Source organism: Schistocerca serialis, chromosome 5, assembly GCF_023864345.2.
Source record: "Schistocerca serialis cubense isolate TAMUIC-IGC-003099 chromosome 5, iqSchSeri2.2, whole genome shotgun sequence".
Classification (NCBI taxonomy): domain Eukaryota; kingdom Metazoa; phylum Arthropoda; class Insecta; order Orthoptera; family Acrididae; genus Schistocerca; species Schistocerca serialis.
The window spans coordinates 363,431,104-363,456,847 of record NC_064642.1 but is presented as its reverse complement, the minus strand read 5'-3'; the positions used below and the strand labels follow the sequence as shown (position 1 = coordinate 363,456,847).

The 25,744-nt window shown below is 40.5% G+C and overlaps 1 protein-coding gene across 8 annotated transcripts in view; it reads right to left on the bottom strand.

Annotated features, from left to right (window-relative positions):
• LOC126481093 (uncharacterized) overlaps positions 1-25,744 on the bottom strand; it is an 801,677-nt gene that overhangs the window by 618,910 nt on the left and 157,023 nt on the right. Inside the window, exon 1 of one of the 8 annotated variants that reach the window (XR_007587512.1) lies at positions 6-184. The exons of the other annotated variants lie outside the window; for them this stretch is intronic. The gene's annotated coding sequence lies outside the window, so the exon portion shown is untranslated. Of the gene's footprint in view, positions 1-5; positions 185-25,744 lie in introns of those variants that run through there. 8 annotated transcript variants of the gene reach the window in all.

Genomic DNA, 25,744 nt, shown 5'->3' with positions numbered 1-25,744 from the left:
CACACCCATGCCCGAGAGAGGATTCGAACCTCCGGCGGGAGTGGCCGCACAATCGGTGACATAACGCCTCTAACCACGTGGCCACTCCGCGCGGCCAAAAGATGAGATAAATATTCCATAAGACATTACTGCGTGGAAATATGCGAAATATATCAGGAGGTTGGTTTATTTGTTTCCAAGACTAGCAATTACATGAGGAGCAAAAGTAGCGGAACTTAAGGCCCGTCCACACGCAACGATCTGCCTGCGCAAATGTCTGCACACATCATATCTGCGCAGAAAGATCGTTGCGTGTGAACAGAAGATTTGCACCAACCTGAGGTGTGTGCAAACCTGGAAGTTGGAGTTGGAGGTTTGAGCAAAACCTCTCAAACCTGTGGGTTCAAACCACATCTGCGCAGACAAGTTGGAGCGTGTGGACAGGAGATCGCCGCAAATCTGGCGCGAAACAGCTGTTTGCTCAGTCTAGTGTTTGTATTTGTGCGCACAGGGCATTAAAATGGCTGATAATCGTCAGTGTTCTCGAGAGTTTGTAAGTGAATTCATTGAAATATATAGAAACCAACCATGTTTGTGGAAGATTAAAAGTAAAGAATATAGTGACCGAGACAAAAAGACCAGCATACAATGCTCTAATTGAAAAATTGCGGGCAGTTGACTCCTCGGCAAACAGAGAAACAGTAATAAAAAAAAATAAAAAAAGTCGTTGCGAACTGTTTACCGAAAAGAGTTATCCAAAGTTTAGAAATCTAGATCTGGTGTAGGAGTTTTGTATCCTGGAACAAAAGTTTGTAACAATTTGCTTCTACACAGTATCGAACTGAAAATGCCTACTCAGAAACAAAGTAAACCATAGCTCATTGGTCATGTAGGTATATAATCTCTAATAATATAGGCCTACTGTGTTTCAAACACGTCTACAACACCAAAAATATTATCTGTAACTTGACAGACTTAATTTACTTGACTTGCTTTCATGAACTCATCCTTCAGGACAGCGTAAATGTGTTGGGTATTATTTCACTCAACGCTTGTTTCGATATTGCAGTTGAAAATTCCAAATCGTTGTAGCTCCTTCCTGTTGCTAGGAATCTTAATGTTACCCCCAGCCGTTCATGAGGAGAAATTGCCCTTCTCATACAAGTATTTTTTCTCATGATATGAGGGGTTAGAAGCTTTAAGAGATAATTATAAGTTTCGACATCCATCCGCAAATAATTTCACCAGTCGTTAGGTTCGCCCTGCAACTCTCGCAGTAAATTTACGTGAGAAAACTGCTTTCGCTTTAGCAGCCACTGTCTACACCATTTTGACCGCTTTCTGTTCCCTGCAGTTGGTTTGAATGTTTTTTGCATCACAAGTTGCGAACACAGACCACAACAGAACTTCCTCCATTTCTATATTTCAAAATAACTGAATTAAATTTTTGACGTTTACGGGGAGCGTAGTCGCTTGCCACTGATATTTCTTTTCTACACCGACAGATGGCGGGCGAGTAGTAGATTGGGGTTTGTGTGGTGTGAACACACCACAATTGCAGCGATCTTTTGCATGTACAGACATCTGCGCCGATGTCTGCGCAGACAGATCGTTGCGTGTGGACTGGGCTTTAACTTTTTGAGCAGATTTGTAATATGCTTCTTCCAGTTCAAGTTTTCATCATTATGTACACCCAAAACAGGAGCATTCTACCATGTTTACTGTCTCCCGTTCATGCGGTACGCTAATTGCTATATAACTATTTGTTGTACAGGCCTGAAAACCGTGTGTTTTCTCAAAACTAAGAGTCCAGTTTTGAGAGCCACTTAACAATTCTTTGGAAAGCATCTTCAACAATCTCTTTATCTTCTTTTTCTCTAATAAGATTTATTATAACACTAGTGTCCCTTGCAAAAAGCACCAATTCTGCTTGATGAATGTTAAATGGAACGCCGTTAACTTATACTCTGAGGTGACAAAAGCCATGGGATAGCGATGTGCACATATACAGATGGCGGTAGTATCGCCTACACAAGTTATAAAAGATCAGTGCACTGGCAGAGTTTGTCATTTGTACTCAGGTTATTCATGTACAAAGGTTTCTGACGTGGTTATGGCCGCCCAATGGGAACTAATAGCCTTTGAACCTGGAATGATGGTTGGAGCTAGATGCATGGAACATTCCATCTCGGAAATCGTTCAGGAATTCGGTATTCCAAGATCCACAGTATCAAGAGTGTGCCGAGAGTACAAAATTTCAGCAATTACCTCTCACCATGGACAACGCAGTCGCCAACGGCCTTCATTTAACGACCGAGAGCAGCGCATTTGCATAGATTTGGAAGTGCCAACAGACAAACAAGCAACACTGTGTGAAATAACTACAGAAATCAATGTGGGACGTAAGACAAACGTACCCATTACGACAGTATGGCGAAATTTGGCGTTAATGGGCTATGGCAGCAGACAACTGACGTGAATGCCTTTGCTAACAGCACAACGTAGCCCCAGGACCTTTCCTGCGCCTGTGACCATATCGGTTCGACCCTAGACAACTGCAAAACCGTGCCCTGGTCAGATGAGTCCCGATTTGGTTGGTAAGAGCTGATAGTAGGGTTCGTTTGTGGCGCAGACCCCCATGAAGCCACAGACCCAGGTTGTCAACAAGGCATTGTGCAAGCTGGTGGTGGCTCTGTAATAGTGTGGGATGTGTTTATGTGGAATAGACTGTGTTCGCTGGTCCAAATGAACCGATCATTGACTGAGAATACTTATGTTCTGTTAGATGGAGACCATTTGCAGCCATTCATTTACATCATGTTCCAGAACAACAATGGGATTTTTATGGATAACAGTGCACCATTTCGCTGAGTCACAATTGTTCACAATTGGTTTGAAGAACATTCTGGACAACTGGAACAAATGATTTGTCCAGCCAGATCGCCCAACATGAATCCCATCGAGCACCTATGGGATGTAATCGAGAGGTCAGTTCGTGCACAAAATCCTCCACCAACAACACTTCCGCGTTTGTGGTCGACTATAGAGGCAGCATCGCTCAATATTTCTGCAGGGGACTTCCAATGACTTGTTGAGTCGATTACATGTTGAGTTGCTGCATTACACTGGGCAAAAGGGGGTTGTACACGATATATGTAGGTATCTCATGACCTCTGTCACATCAGTGCACAAGGAATAGGAGTAGACTCTAAACTGAGCCTTGTAGGGGCCCATTTGTCATCTCTTCACAGCCCTTAAAATTTTCTACCCTTCCAAAAATGTTTGAATTATTCAGAAGAACTTTTTACATTCTATTTGTAAAGTGTGTCTCAAGCCAGTTTTGCATAAAGCCACCAATTTCATAAAACTTCAGTTTTTCAAAGGGAGTAACATGATATATGCAGCCAAACACCCTGGACATTATTTGTTAATTTAGAACAGCTTGTCCCCGTACATCTTTGACAACTGACATGAAAAATGAGCTAAACTGATTTATCCTTTTTTATTTTGCAATGATGATCTTTGCACTTCTTTTATATAAATTATTTTTATTTATTTTGTATTGGAAAACAAATCTATAAAACTACTCTGGGTTTCACAACCATAATCATTAATTCTTCTAAAAGCATCATACACAGTCACACAGATTAGCTGGTGCTAAAATGTGTCTCACATAATACTGTGAATTATTTTGCATAAATTTCAATCACATTAAGTAGTTTCATAACTTAACAATATTTATACAGTCGTACTCAGACAGTTTGCTTGTTGATAATTCAAGCTCATGGGCTCTTATATGAATTTATTGATTTTCGTAATTACTTTGTATTTCCTCCTCCTCCTTCTTCTTCTTCAGAGAAATTTGACATATCCATATTGCCTATTTGGAACAAAATATCTCGAAGTAGTTGTAGCAAAGATTCCAGTGTTGCTCAAGTCACTTTTTGTAACCTAAATTAGGCCCTTGACTGTGTGGAGCACACAATGCTTGAAAAACCGGACTGCTATAGCATTAGAGATAAAAGCCTAAAATTATTAAAATCCTATTTGCAGAGCTATAAGAAAGTTTTGCTGAGAGAAAAATGTACAGCATAGATCAACTTCAGTTGTGTTCCACAGGGACCTGTGCTAGGTACTTTCTTGTTTCTAAACCTGTGCTCATTTATTAGAGCCTGAAGAGGTCTACCATCAGATGACACAACTTTCCTTTAGAACATTAAATATTTCAGTAATCATAAAAGTTGTGTTGAAAAGAAAATCGCTCAAGCATCTTATTGGTTTAGAGCAAATGGATTCTTCCTGAATGAAAACAAAACTTGGCAGTTGATTTTTACTCTAAATGACAAGCTGATCCAATTTATGATGAGTTTTCGGTTGTATATTTCGACGATGTTAAGTTGTTTTTGTTTTGGTGCTTCTTGACTAAGTACTTGAAATATATATTAGAACTACCTATTTTTCATTTTTTCTGAAGTGTAATGTCATTGGATATTGATTTGTGAAGAAAGTCTAGTTGTATGCATTACTCAGACAAAAGCTATTAGGATTATTGCTGGCTCTTCATATAAAGTGCATTGTAAACCTCTGTTTTACGAACAAAAATAATGACTGATGAAATGAAAACAAAGTTACCAAAAGCAAAACAAAGAGAAAATGTACACTATTAGAATACAAGAAGCAACACATATATTTATACTCCATACCGGCTGACTGCTGTCGCCAAGCGGTTCTAGGCGGTTCAGTCAGGAACAACGCTGTTGCTATGGTCGCAGTTTCGAATCCTGCCTCAGGCATGGATGTGTGTGATGTTCTTAGGTTAGGTTAGGTTTAAGTAGTTCTAAGTCTAGGGGACCCATAGTGCTTAGAGCCATTTGAACCATACTCCATACCATGGCCTGTCAAAATCAGTTAACAGTCATGGGGGCACAAATTGCATAATAAGCTTTCACAAACTGATTTAGATCTACCTGAAGAAGCATTCAAACAAACACTGCATGATTGTTCCATTGCCCACCTATTGTATGATATAAAGTAATATATTAATTGCAATTTAAAACTGTAATGTTAATAGCTAACCTATTAACCTATTAACTCTGCCATTGCTGGTCTCAAACTCGGGGCCTCATCTCGCACGTGATGAAGGAGGAGGGGGGGAGTAACACCTTGTAAAAAAAGACCTGGGTCCATCTGGCTCCAGATGGTAGCACCCTGTGAGGGCCCCTGCCTAGGGTTACAGGTGAAGCCCCAAAATCTAGACACATCTGTGTGGTAGACACTGGTACTCTGGTCAGTGTCCTTTGGCTCTGTGAGTTTGGCTGTGATTGAATTTTCTGGAACTCAAAACTCAAGTCGAAATTATGTGAAACAATTAACAAAGTCCACAGAGAACAACTTTGATTTGGAAAGTTACAGAATATATAAGGGGAAACCAAACATAACCATTCCAGGAAGGAATCTCAAACTCTCTGGGACTGGATTTGCAGTAGATAAATCGATACTGGACTATGTAGTAGATTACACCTAACAATCAGAAAAACTTTCAACACTCACGGTACAATCTGAAAACACAGCATATACACTAATTAGTGCACATATTCCCACAAATAACTATAACAAGAAGAACCCAGAGATGATACAGGAATACTGGGAAGATCTGGAAGAAACTACTAGCAAAATCCCCAAGAATCACATAAATGTGTTACTAGAGGGTTTCAATGTCCAGCTAGGCAAGGAAAGAAAATTCCGAAACATGACAGGGAAACACATGGCCCACAAGAGAACAAACAAAAAGGGGGAGAACTTGATAAATTTCTGCAGGAATTTTGAGCTGAAAATCATGTCAATGCAATTCCAGAAACCACACAGGAAACTAGTAACTGTGAAATCCCCCAACTGTGCTATATGATAATTTAAGATAGACCAGGTAGCAATATCCATGAAAAACGCTAGAGAAGTAATGAATGTAAGAACTAGGAAAGGAATTTGTGAGTCTGAACATCACCTTCTCCAAATCAAAGCAAAATTTATACATGACAGATATATTAAGAGAACCAACACAGCCTTCAGAACAGATCCAGAGTACCTGCAACTAAACGAGGAAGAAATAATAGAAGAAATTACGAAAATCAACAGCAACAACTGGACAGAACTGTCAGAAAAAATGAGAGGACTGATAAAATTGGGGTAACCTCTGAGAAAAAGGAAACATCGATGGTAGAGCACGACATGTGACAGAGCTATGGAAGACAGAATACAAGCCTGGAAAAAATTTAACAGCCATAGAACACAAGAAAAATGGATGAATTCTACAGGATACAGAAAAACACTTCAAAAATGATCCGCAGAGAAAAAAGAGGTTACAAAAACAGCAGGTTGAAGGGGATAGAAAATGACTTCACCAGAAACAATATTTGCAGAATATTCTGAGAAAATATAGAGGATATCAACCTCCAAGCTTTTGCTTCAAACAACAAAACACACTGGAAACAAATCCGTAGAAAAACTTTGAAATATTAGCTCGATACTTTGTCACATTACTCAACTGCGATGAACCAAAACAGAGATTACAGTTCAGTTCACAAAACCAGAACCTAACCAGGACTGTGAGCTCCCTCCCCGCCCCCAACACATGAAGAAATAGTGAAAATAATAAAATCATTGAAATATGACAGAGCACCAGGAGAATACGGACCGATTGCAGAAATATGGAAATTAGACCATGAAAACATTACACCCAAAATACACAGAATAATCAAAATCATCTGTGAAATAGAAGAGGTGCCAGAAGAATGAAAGTCAGCCCTAGTACATCCACTCCACAAGAAAGGAGACAAAACAGACCCCAATAACTATAGAGGAATATTGTTACTGCCTGTGACATACATAATTCTCTCCAAAGCTCTGTTAAATTGCCTAGAATCTTAGATAGCTCCACATATCAGAGAGTACCAAGCAGGGTTCAGGAAGAGCAGATCGTGCAGTGAACAGATCTGGCGTCTGAAAACAACATTAACAGCGAGAAAGTCCAGAAACACCACAATAACATGTGTTGATTTCAAGAAGGCCTACGATTCTATAGACAGAGAAACACTTTTCAGTACACTGGAAGAAATGAAGGTAGACAACAAGACCAGAAAACTAATCCAGGAATCATTAACAAATCCAAAATCCAAAGTGAAGTTCATGGGAGAGATTTTAGAACCACTCGAAATCAAGAGAGGGGTGAGACAAGGAGATTGCCTGTCACCCATTTTATTTAACACAGCTTTAGAGAAAATGATAAGGACATAGGACAAAGGAGTCAAAGGGGTAAAGATGGGCAGACACAAAAATAGAACCATCAACATAAAATGTCTGGCCTTTGCCGATGATATAGCCATCATAACAAATAAGAGAAAAGTAGCCAAAGAAGCCCTAGAGATACTACATGAAATCGCAGCCAGAACAGGACTACAAATTTCGTATGAAAAAGCCAGTACATGGATACAAAATCCACAGACAGAAACCCATTGGTAACGAAGTATGGAAAGATAGCACAAGTAGAAAGTTTCAAATACCTGGGAGAGATTATACAAAAAACAGGACTAAACTGGACAGACAATGAAGAAAGAGTAGCAAAGCTACATAAAGCTTACGGACTTACATGGAACCATTACAACAAAATAAGTATTTCCATTAATGCCAAATTAAGACATTGCAAAACAGTATCTTACCAGAAGCCTTATATTGCCTCAGAAATGACAGTAATCAGGGGAAGAACGAAAATCAATGAAATGGAAAAGCAAGGTCAGAAAATTCTGAGAAAGTTCTATGGGCCAGTTCAGAGACAGGGGATCTGGATAAAAAGACTGACAAAAGACCTGTACAAACAGACCATGATAATTACAGACAACATCAGAAAAGGAAGGGCTAAATTCTCTGGGCGCATTTATAGGATGAAAAAAAAGATGCTGATCAAGAAGATTTTTAACATAGTGATGAGTAATACAATGAAACCCAACTGAGCAAAGGAAACCATGGAAGACCTCATGAAACTAAATATCTTCACAGAAGAAATAACAAACAGAGAATAACACAGAGAAAAAAAAAGTCAGCAAACAGAAACTCGAGGAAACGCCAAAAGAGAAGAAACCAGGAAAGAAGTAGACAGAACAGAGGAAGAAAAAACACAGTGAATATATGAGAGGTATTTAGGAAGAGAAAAGAAAGAGACAAAAAAGTGCCAAGAAATTGATTGGTTTTTAACACTCTCCTAAATGGGGAATTATCAATAATAATAAATAATAATAATGGTAGCTAACCTACTGTACTTTTGAATTATCAGTTGTATTGTACCATGTATGTGAATTATCTGTTGCTGTAATTTTCTAATGACAGTAAACCATTGCCCACCTATTGTATGATATGAAGTAGTTTATTAATTGTAATTTAAAACTGTAATATTAATAGCTCATCTATTATACTTCTGAATTATCAGTTGTATTGTATCATGTATGTGGATTATCTATTACTGTAATTTTCTAATGACAGTAAAATAATTATTATTGCTATAAGTAATTCATCTAGTTATCAAGTGCAATTGTTGCCATAGGATCGTTGCTTGAATCTATCTGTAAAGGTGCACTCTGCCCAATGTATGCCAATCTTCTGACCACTTTGAGTATTTGCTTTGTGACAAACTTGAGTGTTGATATTTATCAAGATCTTGCTTTTCGTAGGCCACTTATTTTGCTAGCTGGTCTTGCTAGTCATTGAATTGTTGTTGCTCCCTGCTTATACACATCAGTAGCATAGCCATTCGAATAGTTTCCAGTTTTCCTATTGTTGAAGTGGTTTCTTTTAGCTGTGGTAAGTGCGACTGAGAGGCAAATAATGATGGTAAAATCTTTTGACACTTGTTTTGAGTCTTCAAGTGCCTCATAAATTGTCTCCAGCTCTAAAGTAATCTCTATTTCTGCCAAAGGAAGTTTATATTGATCCAAATTGTATGTTTTTTGCTTCCATATAAGCACTTCTGGTCACTTAATCATATTCTCAGGTGTTCTGGTTCTACATGGACAACTAGAATCTCACAAATATCGGAGTAAAGCAAAGTACATTAATTTCAAGTCAACATATTATGTTCCATATTTAATAGGCATCTTTTGGCAATTAATGAGAAAGATTGTTCCATAAGCAGGCTTCTATCCTGAAGCAACCTCCTAGCAGATCAGAAAACATAAGCAAATTCTGAGAAGGGCCATAGTTTAGGGCCACTTTAACCTTTACATAACTTGATGGATATTTCATTTTGGAGGTCAGAGGAAGGTAATGTACCACCTCCAACAGGCCTCAGTAAACCATTGAAGTGTTTGAATCAACCTGCAGATTGTAAACAACTATATCTTAACCTCTTGTAAGTAGGAATGGCATGTAGGGAATTCTAATTTAAGTTTTTTATACACACTGCAATTTACACTTAATTATGTTCACTCTCTCCCTCTCCCTCTCCACCTAAAAACCACACATATGCATGTGAGTGTGAGTGCAAGTGTGTTCACACACAAACACACAATGTCTTTAGACAGTTCAATAAACAGCTGGACAACTAGCAGGAGGCAAATAAATACAATTACAAAACAATGTGAGATGTCTGCTCAGGAATTCTTCTATGTAGTTGAATGAGCTGTCAGCAAATATGATTTGAATGTGTTTGCAATTAATTTTATTATTTACACTGCACAACAAGAGGGATAACAAATAAGGAAATTTTACTTATTATGCATTTACAGTATAGTACAAAGAACGTGTGATAAAATTTGTACATGACTATGAAATTTAATGCACTGTGTTGTAATTCCTTTAGCCACTTCTATTTCATCTTGCGCGCTTAAAAAAAAAAAAAGAAGGAAAAAAGAGGCTATGTACACTCAGAGTCAGAGTTGAAATATTAGAAGTTTTGGTTGGTTTCGTTGTCCAGGGGCTGGGATACATAGTTGCCACATTACAAGCAAAATACTGCTGAGTCTACAGTAAACAATATGAATTTACACATGAATCGAATAGTCGAAGGCTCCAATCACTCGTCAATTGCTAATTTTAAATGTGATATAGAAATTTGTAAATGAAAGATTGCAATTAAATAAAATCGGCAGGTACTACCTTTAGCGACTCTAAATGATGAGCACGATAACAGAAGTACCTTTAAGAATTCCGTTTATAATGTCTAAGCAATTCTAAGTGATCTCAGTGGTATCAGAACCAAATAAACTTGAATTATGACAAATTAAATTGTAATTTTCTTTCTGGGCTTCTGTGGCCCTCCTGTCGGTATTACATGTAACCAAAATTACCATGGTAACGCCAGCGTTAATCACTTTCCTTAACAGAGTAAAGTATTTCTTGTAATGTGAAATCATTCCTACTTCACTGTACTGGTATTGTGAGTGGCTGAAAGCAAGGGGAAACTACAGCTGTAATTTGTCCTGAGGGCATGCAGCTTTACTGTATGGTTAGATGATATTGGTGTCCTCTTGGGTAAAATATTCTGGAGGTAAAATAGTCCCCCATTTGTGTCTCCAGCTGGGACTACTCAGGAGGACGTCGTTATCAGGAGAAACAAAACTGACGTTGTACAGATTCGAATATGGGATGTCAGATCCCTTAATCAGGCAGGTTGGGTAGAAAATTTAAAAAGGAAAATGGATAGGTTAAAATTAGATATAGTGGGAATTAGTGAAGTTCGGTGGCAGGAGGAGCAGGACTTCTGGTTAGCTGAATGCTGATTTATAAATACAAGATCAAATAGGGGTAATGTAGGTTTAGCAATTAATAAAAAAATAGGAACGTGTATAAACTACTATGAACAGCATAGTGAACACATTATCACAGCCTAGATAGGAATTAAGCCCACAACCACCTCAGTAGTACAAGTTTATATGCCAATTATGTCTGCAGACGATGAAGAGATTGAAGAAATGTATGATGAGGTAAAAGAAATTATTCAGATGATAAGGGAGATGAAAATTTAATAGTCATGGGGACTGGAATTTGATAGTAGGAAAAGGAAGAGAAAGAAAAGTAGCAGGTAAATGTGGAGTGGGGTAAGGAATGGAAGATGAAGCTGCCTGGAAGAATTTGGCACAGAGCATAACTTAATTATAGCTAATACTTGGTTTAAGAATCATGAAAGAAGGTTGTATACATGGAAGACGCCTGGAGACACTGGAAGGTTTCAGATAGATTTTGTAATGGTAAGACAGAGATTTAGGAACCAGGTTTTCAATTGTAAGACATTTCCAGGGTCAGATGTGGACTCTGACCACAATCTATTGGTTATGAACCAAGGTAGTAACTTATGGGGATGGGATCTGGGTAAACTGAAAGAACCAGAGTTTGTAGAGAATTCCAGAGGGAGTGTTGCGGAACGATTGACGAGAACAGGGGAAACGAATATAGTAGAAAAAGAGTGAGTAACTTTGGGAGATGAAATAGTGAAGATAGCAGAGGCTCAAGTGGGGTAAAAAGCCGAGGGCTAGTAGAAATCCTTGGGTAATACAAGAGATATTGAATTTAAAGGATGAAAGGAGAAAATATAAAAATGCAGCAAAGAAGCACGTGAAAAGGAATACAAACGTCTCAAAAATGAGATCTACAGGATGTAAAAAATAGTTAAGCAGGAATCGCTAGAGAACAAATGTAAGCATGTAGAAGCATATATCACTAGGGGTAAGATAGATGCTGACTAGAGGAAAATTAAAGAGACTTTTGGAGAAAAGAGGACCAACTGTACGAATATCAAGAGATCGAATGGAAAATCAGTCCTAAGCAAAGAAGGGAAAGCACAAAGTTGGAAGGAGTATATAGAAGGTCTATACAAGGGCGATGTACTTGAGGGCAATATTATGGAAATGGAAGAAGACGTAGATGAGATGAGAGATATGATACTGTGTGAAGAATTTGACAGAGCACTGAAAGACCTAAGTCGAAACAAGACCCCAGGAGTAGACAACATTCTGTTAGACCTACTGATAGCCTTGGGAGAGCCAGCCATGACAGAACTCTTCTATCTGGTGAGCAAGATGTATGAGACAGGCAAAATACCTTGATACTTCAAGAAGTATATAATAATTCAAATTCCAAAGCAAGCAGGTGCTGACAGGTGTGAGAATTGCCGAACTATCAGTTTAAAAATCACAGTTGCAAAATACTATCACGAATTCTATACAAATGAGTGGAAAAACTGGTAGAAGCCGACCTCAGGGAGGATCAGTTTTGGTCCTGTAGAAATATAGGAACACGCGAGGCAATACTGACACTATGACTTACCTTAGAAGAGAGGTTAAGGAAAGGCAAACTTAGGTTTATGGCGATTGTATACTTAAGGAAAGCTTTTGACAATGTTGATTAGAATACTCTCTTTGAAATTGTGAAAGTGGTAGGGGGAAAATACATGGAGGGAAAGCTGTAAACATTCTGTACAGAAACCAGATGGCAGTTACAAGAATCCAGGGGCACAAAAGAATGCAGTGGTTGAGAAGGGAGTGATACAGGGTTGTAGCCTGTCCCTGATTTTATTCAATCTGTATATTGAGCAGAAAAATTTGGAGTGGGTATTAAAATCCAGAAAGAAGAAATAAAAACCTTGAGGTTTGTCGACAACATTGTGACTCTGTCATACACAGCAAAGGTCTTGGAAGAGCAGTTGAATGCAACGGACACTGTCTTGAAAGGAGGATATAATATGAACATCAACAAAACCAAAACGACGATACTGGAATTTAGTCGAATTAAATCAGGTGATACTGATGGAAGTAGATTGGGAAATAAGACACTTAAATTAGTAGACGAGTTTTGCTGTTTGGGGAGCAAAATGACTGATGATGGACGAAGGAGAGAGGATATAAAACGTAGACGGACAATGGCAAGAAAAACATTTCTGAAGAAGAGAAATTTGTTAACATTGATTATAGATATAAGTGTAAGGAAGTCTTTTCTGAAAGAATTTGTGTGGAGTGTAGCCATGTATGGAAGTGAAACATGGACGATAAAAGTTTAGACAAAAAGAGACTAGACCCTTTTGAAATGTGGTGCCACAGGAAAATGCTGAAGATTAGTTGGGTAGGTCACGTAACTAATGAGGAAGTACTGAATTGAGTTGGGAAGAAGAGGAATTTGTGGCACAACTTAATTAGAAGAGGGGATTAGTTAGTAGGAGACGTTCTGAGGCATCAAGGGATCACCAATTTAGTATTGGAGGGAAGTGCGAAGAGTAAAAATCGTAGAGGGAAACCAAGAGATGAATACGCTAAGCAGATTCAGAGGGATGTAGGATGCAATTGTTACTCAGAGATGAAGAGGTTTGCACAGGATAAAGTAGCAGGGAGAGCTGCATCAAACCAGTCTTTGGACTGAAGATTATAACAACAAAAGTGCAAAACTGTGGTACAAAATTAGTAAATGAACCGTTTTACGTTTCAGTCATGAATACTTTCGAAGACAGATTTCTATATGGAAATGGTTGTAACTTCAAATTGCTTTTCTCGCAAAGCATCAAAATATGGAATAAAGCTATCATCTATTTGCGATGCCTTTGATGTCGGTGCATACTGTAATTACTCTAATCTTATCCCCATGACCCCTATGTGGGTGATACGTTGGGGGGATGTAGTGTATTCCTAGAGCCATCATTTAAAGTCGATTCTTGAAACTTTGTTAGTAGACTTTCACTTGCTAGTTTACGTCAATCTTCAAGAGTCTGCCAATTCAGTTTCTTCAGCATCACACTAACACTCACCCATGGGTCAAACAAACCCTTGACTATTCGTTTTGCCATTCACTTCTGTGTATGCATTCAAAGCCCCCTGTTGGTCCTGTTTGGCATGAGTCAAATGGCTCTGAGCACTATGAGACTTAACATCTGAGGTTATCAGTTCCCTAGACTTAGAACTACTTAAACCTAACTACCCTAAGGACATCACACACATCCATGCCCGAGGCAGGATTCGAACCTGCGACCGTAGCAGCAGCTTGGTTCCGGACTGAAGCTCCTAGAACTGCTCGGCCACAACGTCCAGCTTGGAATGAGTCCCACACACTTGAACAATATTCTATAACAGGTTGCGTGAGTGATTTGTAAGGAATCTCCTTCGTAGACTAATTGCACTTTCCTAGTATTCTACCAATAAACCAAAGTCTCCCACCTCCCAAGTTCATTTCCACCTGATAAAAGGCTGTGCGCACATCCACATATTTCGTTTCATCGTAGTTTTTGTGGTTGATGGCATTTGTTTGTTGTTTGTTAGTTTTGTTACTTGTTATAAACTGTTTCGTTTCATTATTTCTTTTGTTAAACTTTATAATTTTATAATTACTAACGAAAGATTAATTGAAGCAGTGAGGAGGCAGTCCCAAATGTGCGACATGAGTGTACTAAATTACTTGCCATCTACTACATTTGTAAAGTGGATATTTTTTGCATACCGGTACCGTATTTAATATTTTACAATGAAATGAATTGCAATATGGCTGAGAATTAAAGTGAAAAACGTACTGTGGGGAGGTTCAGATTAATTAGTAACTGGAATTTATTCGATGTTGTCACGCATTTGTAATGTTTCATACCTGAATGAACTGAAACCTTCAGACACTGCAAAGATGGCAACATGCTTTTTTATGAAATGTGCATCAAGTAAATATGTGTTGATGGCAGGCTTATTTATTGTTAAGTAGCTCCCTTGATTTATGTGAAACAGTTTTGCAAGCGTCAGTGGTCGATATATACGCAATTCTACTAGTGAAGCCCAGTACAAATAAGACACTGGAACCAGTAAAAACCAAAAACCTATAAATCTTTACGGGAAAGGTATTGAGGGAGATATGCCTATTGCACAGAAATTTCCATGGAACTGGCGACTAAACTCAACTTTAAACGAACTAATTTTTATGGGATGTAGCGGCAGCTCATAACACTGTATTCCTTGTAGTAGTTATGGGTGTAACACATGGAAAAAACTGATGCTTCGACTTATTAAATACTTATGAAATGCAGAGTTCTTTTCCTTAAGCTCGTTGTATAATGTATGAAATTCCCTTTCTGTACCACGTGAAAACTTTCGGAACCATACTCCTTCTTTGTATTGTTTTGCACTTTTGTCTTTCTTCTGTAATATTCAAGCCATCCCTGCAAGCTTTGCAAATCATTTGAGTGCAATGAATATCATTTTCGTATATGTATGGAATCCAGTATCCACATATATAAGCTCACATGTTGTGCGTGTGCCCTTCGTGCTTAAGTTCAACTGAAAATCATCTTACGAAGATTGCAGTTCCAGTGGAAAAATAGTTGGGGACAGCCTGGCGAGATGAGATCACGTGAGTTGAATTGACTCGAAGTGCCGTGGCCTGACGGACGGTGTGAATACACCTTGATGTGACATACCATGATGGCCAGTGTGAATTGGCCCTTACCCACAACTGAGCCAATGTGGTCATTACATTTAATATCCCTACGAAGTGGTATTTGTATGAGGTGGCCGACTCCAATTGCGACTCATTGATATTGTAGTCGTAGGATACTGGGTTTCATCGTTTTGAGAAGTTCACAGTTTTACATTTCTTAACATTTAGAGCAACTTATCAATCTCTGCACTACTTGGAAATCTTATCAAGATCTGACTGAATATTTATGAAACTTCTTTCGAACAGTACTTCACTGCAGATAATTGCACTATCTGCAAAAATCTGAGGTTATTATTGAAATTGTCCATAAAGTCATTACCATACAATATGAACAGCAAGGGTCCTAGCACACTTCTCTGGGGCACACCCGAAGTTACTTTTACATCTGACGATGATTCTCCATCCAGGATAACATCTGTGTCCTCTGTACCAAAAAGTCCTCAATCCAAACCCAAATTTCACTTGATACCACATATGATCGAGCTTTTTACAATAAGCATAGCTGTGGTGTTGGGTCAAATGCTTTTCAGAAATCAAGAGATACTGAATCTACTGACTACCTTGATCCAAAGCTTTCAGTACAACATGTGAGAATATTGCGAGTTGGGTTTCACTTGATCGAGTTTTTCCGGAATCCATGCTTGTAGGGGTGAATGGGGTCATTCTGTTCAAGATAACTCATGATATTTGAGTCCAGAATATATTATAAGATTCTACAACAAGTAAATGTCAAAGATATTGGACGGTAGTTTTGCTGATTACAACTACTATTCTTCTTTTAGACGGGTGCTAACCCATGCTTTCTTCAGCTACTGCTCACGGTTTTTTGTTCGAGGTATCTGCGATAGATTATAGTTAGTAGAGAAGCTAACTCAGCAGCAAATTCAATATACAAACGGATAGGGATTCCCTCGGTCCCTGTATCTTTTTCAGTTTTAATGATTTCAGCTGTTTTCAACACTAAAACTTATTTCACTCGTCATTTCAGTACTATGAGGATTAAACTGGGGCAATTCTCCTAGGTTTTCCTTTTAAAAGGAACATTTGAAAACAAATTAAGCATTTTTGCTCCTGCTTTGCTACCCTCAATTACAGTTCGCGCCTTATTCGCGAGTGACTGGACGCTAACTTTGGTGCCATTAACAACCTTTACATACGACCAGAACTTCTTTGGGTTTTGCGAAAGATCATAGCTATTGAAGGCTCTCGACAGCCAAGTGCGTTTTATTCATCATCTCTCTATCTATAGTCCTATGCTTTTGTTTTATACCTATTATGCAAAAGCATCAGTTTCTTTATGAGTTTGTTTACAGTGACTGTATACCCTGGAGAGACCCTCCTATTATGAACTGTTCTGTTGATCTCATATCTACCCAGTGCATGGTCAACTATTCTTTTAAACTTGAGTCGTAGTACCTCTACGTGCTCTTGCCCTAAGCTGAAAATTCCTAATTGAGATATGACATTACTGACTTTTTTATCAAGTTTACTAAACACACATATCTTTCTGCTTGTTTTGGTTGCCCTTTGTGCTTTGGTAATCATTGTCATGATCACTGATATCAGTTTCGATGTGGACATCCTCAAAGTGGTCAAGTCTATTTGTTGCCGTTAGATCCAATATATTTCCATGATGTGCGGTGTTTGTTCTAGCTAGTTTTTAGAGAAGTGATGTTTCGCGGGATGTCTTATCATGCCCACCACTAACAAAACTGTGATTTTCCAAATTGATTGTTGCCGATGATTACAGTAAGACTGGGGAACTTACGTACTAGCCAGTCATAAATGTGTTTGTGGGGAGGTGGCTCGTTGCTGACTCGACGGCTGGATGCACGTTGCACTTGAACAGTGACTGACTTCGCGCAAGTTCCAACACACAAAATGGCTTCTCTTGTGGTGTAGTCTCTATGTTGCTGCAAACAAGCGACAGCGCAGCTGTGTCAAAACTGTGAACCTTTCTCTATCCAGTGACATGGCGCAATGTGGTTCTACCTTTCATAGTTTGTCTGCAATAAACAACTGAAATCTGTTATTTCCTTTAGAATCACCCGGTAATTCTTCTATATTTTATACAGAGGGTGATTCGAAAAGTCAAAAAATGGCTCTGAGCACTATGGGACTTAACATCTGTGGTCATCAGTCCCCTAGAACTTAGAATTACTTAAATCTAACTAACCTAAGGACACCACACACATCCATGCCCGAGGCAGGATTCGAACCTGCGACCGCCGCAGCCGCGCGGTTCCGGACTGCGCGCTTAGAACCGCTAGACCACCGCGGCCTCAAAAAGTCATGTCCCATAGGACAAGTAGGATGTAACAGAACCGCACCGAAAAACTTTCAGGGGTAACAGCATGGACAAAGAAAAAAAAAGCCTAATAAACATGGGGTCTAAAGTGCATACCTTACGAGCTATGGACACTTGCTCATCTTCGCTGCTGTGAAATACTTCCACTGAATAAGTGCTCATAGCTCTTAAGGTATGCACTTCAGAGACAGTGTTTACTGGACTTTTTTTTCTTGTTTTGGCCCATCCCTCTGAAAGTTTGTCGGTGGCGTTCTGGTTCGCCATATTTGTCCTATGACACATGACTTTTGAATTACATTGTATATAGGGGCACAATAGTCACCACTATTTTGCCCATCGAGCTGTTGCTGTATTGCGGAAATCAAGCTAAGAGAACGATATTGTGCTCTTTCTTGCTCCAAGAATTAGCGCAAAATGCTGCGAGTCCAGAGAAAGCGAGCGCTGCAACAGGACGGCATACAGTCCAGACAAGCGTAGATATCAGGTGTAGAAGTATGAAATCGGAATTTGGCTGCAATAATTACACGTCTGTTGCTTGAAACTGATAAAGTTTTATTAAAAATATTCAATCTCTCCGGCAGGCTATGAATGCACGCCAAAAAAAGCAAAAAAGTAAGTTCTTCTTTTGAAGCGAACCAGTCAGTGAACCATTTCCATACGAATTGAAGCGCTGTTCAGCGTGAGCGTGTTCCAGTGATGCAAATAGATGATAATCGGATGGAGCCAAATCTGAAGCATAAGCCGCATGTCCTAGTATTTCCCAACTGAACGCCTCGATCGTTTTCCCGGCCCTTTTTCCTGTGTTTGATGAGGCGTTATCATGGAGCAATATGACTTTGTGTTGCCTTTATCCATAGTCCGGTCGTTTTTCACGTAATGGTCGATTTAAATCGATCATTTGCTTCTGGTAGCGATCAGTGCTAACGGTTTCACCAGATTTTAACAGCTCATAATAGATGAAACCCTTCTGATCCCACCAGACACAGAGCATTGTCTTCTTTCCAAAGCGATTTGGTCTTACAGTGGATGTCGATGGTTTCCCTGGATACATCCATGACGCCTAGGATTCTCAAAATATATCCGTTTTTCGTCAACTGTCACTATTCGATGGAGAAACTACTTTCTTTTGTATCTGTCGAACAGCATTTCACAACTGGTCTTTCGATTTGCCCATAGCTTTCAACCGGAGAGAAACGGCTTTCTGCATCACATTCAATAATTGTTCCGCGAGCTCCTGTTGAGAGTCATTTGAACCATTTTTTTCGTTATGGCGTAGGTAGGCATTATGCACAACAACGGCCGAACACCGCTGCTTGTCTTTGTGCGAGGTACGTTACAGTTCAGTGGCATTGGACGGAGATTATTCTGCCTCATGTCCGTCTGTTTAGCGGTGCGTCAGGTCACGACTTACTGTTTATGAACGACAATTCCCGCTCACGCAGTTCTGCTGAGGCGTCGTACACACTGGAAAGTGAAAATACTGAACGTATGGAGTGGCCTGCGTCCTCCCGGACTTAAACCGTTAGAATATGGGCGAGAGGCTCTTGGGAGAGGAGTTTCTCAACGAACACCCTCTACCGGAACCATGCAAGAACTGAAAACCGCCTGAGAGAGGCTTGGGACTATCTTCTAAGGACGCCTCAGCAGCTTTGTAACCAGCACGAATAGGAGGTGAAAAACGTGCATTAGTGCCCGAGGAGGGCATATTCCTTACTGAGAGTCCGATGTCGACCTTTATGTTGGGAGTCTGACCTGTGTTAAACATGAAAGGTATTTACGTCTGTTATCCTATTTTCATATGTGAAATCTGCACCATTATTCGTTATAAAGTTACCACTTCACCTCTATTACGTAAGTACTATGTTTCGTATTGCCCATCGTCGCCGGTGGTTCTTCCTGTCCAAAAATGTCTCTGTTCCTCAACAGTTGTCAAGCAGCGTAATTTTTTTTGTTCGGTGTGCTTGTATTTCCTTTCATGTCGACGCTATTACCGCGAATTTCTTTGTCAGCACGTAATTACAGTAGAGCGTCGATTATCCGAACGTCGGTCAACCGAACGACCGCTTAACCGAACTGTGTACTCGCTCGCATCTGTTACTCTCCCACGTTTTTTATGAAGCGGTTTCTGGACGTTTTCGTACCCTCTGTAAAAGCTCATCAGCTAAAGAATGGGAAGAGGGAGAAAACACTACTTCTCCTTGACAATGCACCAACTCATCCGTCATGTGATATTTTAAACGAAAAAGACGAGTTCATAAAGGTAATATTTCTTCCACCTAACGTAACCTCCTTATTACAGCCCATGAGTCAAGGCGTTATTGAGACTTTCAAACGATATTACAGGAAAGAATTGTTACGCAAGTTATTGTTAGAAAGAGAAGAGGATGGAGAAGAAAGTCTCTTAAGAAATCATAAGAATATTGAAAGACGCGTCCTACATGATCAGCGCAGCATGGAATAGTGTAAAGGAAGAGAATTTGAAGAAAGCCTGGAATAAAATTTTGGACACAGAAGAAAATTCACAAGGTACGATTGAAAATGACGAACAGAATGATATGTCCGAAATTCTCGGTATGCTAAAAGAAATAGATTGCCACGAATGTGATGAAGAAGACGCTCATGAATGGGTGAATATCGATGATGCAGATCCAGGGTACCAAATCATGCAGGGCAGCGAGATCGTAAACGTCGTCACTGATAAAGATGACGCCGCCAGCATCTCATCAATCAGTGCTCCAGAAAGTGAAGATGAAAGTATACCAACAGCTTCTGAGGCGTTCACTTGTTTAGATACTGCCTTGCGATGGTTTGAAGCCCTTTGTATGTTACTTTGTAATACTAAAAGAGATGCCTGTTTTTATGAATAAATTTAGTGTACAGTACTTCTTTTTGGCAAATAAACATGTACAGTTCGATTATCCGAACAAACCAATTTTCCGAACACCTATGTCCCCGAATTACTTCGGATAATCGACGCTCTACTGCACTTTCAATTCGTCACTTGCGAACAGAAGGAGCAAAGTCGTTTTTGTCCAAACTGACTCGGGTACACGAGATTTCGTATTGGCAACCTAACACGTTCAACTATCGAGACGCGATCGTGTAGTGATACGGGCGATGTAAGCGCATATTAGTCACAAAGGTAGACAGACACTGCAGCTGCGCGAGTAGTTGTACTGAGAAAGGCAATATAACTCGTTCCATGTGATCGCCGGCAAGAGGTGGCCAAAGCACTTTGCTATCCGCTGGTCCTTGGGTTGCTGCTGAAGTAAAACATGGCACGCAGCGCCTAATTGCACCGTCCTCATTTGGTTTCTCTGTATCGCGAGCTACATGGGCAGCCGGCTGGGGCAAGTTTCTTACGCGATTGGTGGAGACCGAATTGTATGTTTGACGAGGTCTTTCACAGAATGCGATCTCTGTATTCGTTACTGTACGCATATGCGGCAGGTCCTGGGCCTCGACCGAGCGAGGTGGCGCAGTGGTTAGACACTGGACTCGCATTCGGGAGGACGACGGTTCAATCCCGCGTCCGGCCATCCTGATTTAGGTTTTCCGTGATTTCCCTAAATCGCTCCAGGCAAATGCCGGGATGGTTCCTTTCAAAGGGCACAGCCGTCTTCCTTCCCCGTCCTTCCCTAATCCGATGAGACCGATGACCTTGATGTCTGGCCTCCTTCCCCAAAACAACCAACCAATCCTGGGCCTCGTCGTAATTACTTACCTAGTAACAACATTGTGTGACACGGTTGCATTTGGATATGTGTGCTAGCGGATGTGAGCTCAATTTTTGCTCCGAGAGTTCTCAGTTGGTTCGTTGAATATCTTCGCCCATTATACATGGTGTTTATAAATGAGTTCTACAAAGGTAAATCTTTAGTTGAGAAAAGAGTAAGTAAGTTAGAGGAATGTTTGATACAGCACTGGATGCAATATATCTTCTAGTTTTATTCCCGCCTAAAACCGTTAATTCCCGACGTTCCCGCTAGGTGACAGGCGCGAATGATTTACCATAGAGAGACTGTATAGGGAGAGAGTGGCCATAGGTGAAGTTGTCCGTGGTTGATTGATTAACTTTGGCAGAAAAATGGCGCCAAACGCCTCTCGCGCTTCCTATGTTCGCCGTGCTTTTGAGTTGAATTGAAGTTCAGAGGACTTTTGGAAGCGATGAAAAGGTATTTGAATTATTGAGAGACTTGTTACGCGTTGTGCATGCATGTTCGATTTAGTTGTATATCGTTTTTAGTACGTAATTAGCGTTTGCGATCTTAAATACGAGTTGAAATAATGAAGCGTTTTGTGATGAAGTCGGTAGGCCTACATGTTTGAAGTAAACACATTAGTAATTGTACAGTATTGTTTTTGACATCTGTAATTCGTTCTGCAGACGTTCGTAAACGATGCCAGGTTGTGCTGCATTTGGTTGTTCCAATAGAGGCGAAGGTGGATTTCGCATGTTAGCATTTCCACGCAATGAAGAAAGACGAAAGCAGTGGGCAGTCGCAGTCAACAGGGCTGACATAAATCAAACAGGAGCCTTGTGGAAACCAACTAAGTACTCTTATCTATGCGAAGTAAGTCGTTTTTGCTTTTTACTGCGTATAAAACAACTTGCAATATACATAGTTAAATTTGAAAACAGACCTGTAAATTGGCTGTGTGAAAATTATTATAACACATTAGTCTTATAAACAAAGACATGTAACGAATGATTTCGCCATATTGTCTTGTGCTTTTGATTCGGTGTGTACTCCACTACTGGCCATTCAAAAGTCCCGCCCGCAGTTTTGCAGAAAAATGGCTGCCGTATCGTCCGGTTGGCCACTCTCTCCCTACACAGGCTCTCTAATTTACCATAATTTACGGACTCTAAGACGATGCGGACTATAAGACGCAGCTTAATTTTTAGCAATTTTTAAAAATGACGTTTTTACTGTTTTTATTATTAGATTGCAAAGCCAACCTAAAAAATTCTTAGTTTATAAAACCAAACTAACCTTTCAAATCCCTGAAACTCCTCGTTTGAACTTTCTTCTTCTTCCTCCTCTTCGTCGTCATCGTTGTCTTTTTCTTACATAAAATGGTCTTCAATGCGATCGAGAGCGTGCTTATGCCGCACTTCTTGAAAGATTTAACAATGTCTTTTCTCACTTAAGCCCACGACTGTTTTATTCACTGAACACTTGTTTGGTTGTAGATCGTTTTAAGGCTCCCTTGGGCGTTAATTCATGTTGAGTTTCAACCATCACCCATTTGTTCGATTCCTCTCTCACATACACTTTCAATGGTTTATTTATCGAGATATCAAGAGGTTACAATTGTGGAGTAATTCCTCTCGGTATTCTCAGTCTCAATTTCTCTTTCACAGAACTTTTCAAATGACTACCACACTGATCTAGGACAAGAAGAGAACTCTTCGTCAACAAAGCACCTTTTCTCTCTCTTCCAAGCTCTGTTAATCCATAATTTCATACCAGTCTCGTCCATCGAACCCTTGTCATACATGAACAATAGAAGGTTCTGACATTGTTTTGCGCCTGAAAATTATTGTTGGAGTAAGTTTAGTACCGTCTGCACAACATGAAAGGAGAACAGTGTAGTGCATTTTTTCATATTCACTTGTTGTTATAATTTTAGTTTTAGCACACTTCTACATCTACATCTACATTGATACTCCGCAAGCCACCCAACGGTGTGTGGCGGAGGGCACTTTACGTGCCACTGTCATTACCTCCCTTTCCTGTTCCAGTCGCGTATGGTTCGCGGGAAGAACGACTGTCTGAAAGCCTCCGTGCGCGCTCTAATCTCTCTAATTTTACATTCGTGATCTCCTCGGGAAGTATAAGTAGGGGGAAGCAATATATTCGATACCTCATCCAGAAACGCACCCTCTCGAAACCTGGCGAGCAAGCTACACCGCGATGCAGAGCGCCTCTCTTGCAGAGTCTGCCACTTGAGTTTATTAAACATCTCCGTAACGCTATCACGGTTACCAAATAACCCAGTGACGAAACGCGCCGCTCTTCTTTGGATCTTCTCTATCTCCTCCGTCAACCCGACCTGCTACGGATCCCACACTGATGAGCAATACTCAAGTATAGGTCGAACGAGTGTTTTGTAAGCCACCTCCTTTGTTGATGGACTACATTTTCTAAGCACTCTCCCAATGAATCTCAACCTGGTACCCGCCTTACCAACAATTAGTTTTATATGATCATTCCACTTCAAATCGTTCCGTACGCATACTCCCACATATTTTACAGAAGTAACTGCTACCAGTGTTTGTTCCGCTATCATATAATCATACAATAAAGGATCCTTCTTTCTATGTATTCGCAATACATTACATTTGTCTATGTTAAGGGTCAGTTCCGTTAGTCGGCACTTCAAATATCAGAGGAGTCTCGTCTATATTTGCTATTTGGCTTAGTTATATTTTCTCTTCATACTCTGGCGGAATTTTCTGAGATATTTTAATTTAGGTTCGCATGCTAAGTTCATTGTTGTTGTTGTTGTGGTCTTCAGTCCTGAGACTGGTTTGATGCAGCTCTCCATGCTACTCTATCCTGTTCAAGCTTCTTCATCTCCCAATACGTACTGCAGCCTACATCCTTCTGAATCTGTTTAGTGTATTCATCTCTTGGTCTCCCTCTACGATTTTTACCCTCCACGCTGCCCTCCAATACTAAATTGGTGATCCCTTGATGCCTCAGAACATGTCCTACCAACCGATCCCTTCTTCTTGTCAAGTTGTGCCACAAACTCCTCTTCTCCCCAAGCCTATTCAATACTTCAAAAAAATGTTCAAATGTGTGTGAAATCTTATGGGACTTAACTGCTAAGGTCATCAGTCCCTAAGCTTACACACTACTTAACCTAAATTATCTTAAGGACAAACACACACACCCATGCCCGAGGGAGGACTCGAACCTCCGCCGGGACCAGCCGCACAGTCCATTACTGTAGCGCCAAGACCGCTCGACTAATTCCGCGCGGCTATTCGATACTTCCTCATTAGTTACGTGATCTACCCATCTAATCTTCAGCATTCTTCTGTAGCACCACATTTCAAAGGCTTCTATTCTCTTCTTGTCCAAACTATTTATCGTCCATGTTTCACTTCCATACATGGCTACACTCCATACAAATACTTTCAGAAACGACTTCCTGACATTTAAATCTATACTCGATGTTAACAAATTTCTCTTCTTCAGAAACGCTTTCCTTGCCATTGCCAGTCTACATTTTATATCCTCTCTACTTCGACCATCATCAGTTACTTTTTACTACCCAAATAGCAAAACTCCTTTACTACTTTAAGTGTCTCATTTCCTAATCTACACTCCTGGAAATGGAAAAAAGAACACATTGACACCGGTGTGTCAGACCCACCATACTTGCTCCGGACACTGCGAGAGGGCTGTACAAGCAATGATCACACGCACGGCACAGCGGACACACCAGGAACCGCGGTGTTGGCCGTCGAATGGCGCTAGCTGCGCAGCATTTGTGCACCGCCGCCGTCAGTGTCAGCCAGTTTGCCGTGACATACGGAGCTCCATCACAGTCTTTAACACTGGTAGCATGCCGCGACAGCGTGGACGTGAACCGTATGTGCAGTTGACGGACTTTGAGCGAGGGCGTATAGTGGGCATGCGGGAGGCCGGGTGGACGTACCGCCGAATTCCTCAACACGTGGGGCGTGAGGTCTCCACAGTACATCGATGTTGTCGCCAGTGGTCGGCGGAAGGTGCACGTGCCCGTCGACCTGGGACCGGACCGCAGCGACGCACGGATGCACGCCAAGACCGTAGGATCCTACGCAGTGCCGTAGGGGACCGCACCGCCACTTCCCAGCAAATTAGGGACACTGTTGCTCCTGGGGTATCGGCGAGGACCATTCGCAACCGTCTCCATGAAGCTGGGCTACGGTCCCGCACACCGTTAGGCCGTCTTCCGCTCACGCCCCAACGTCGTGCAGCCCGCCTCCAGTGGTGTCGCGACAGGCGTGAATGGAGG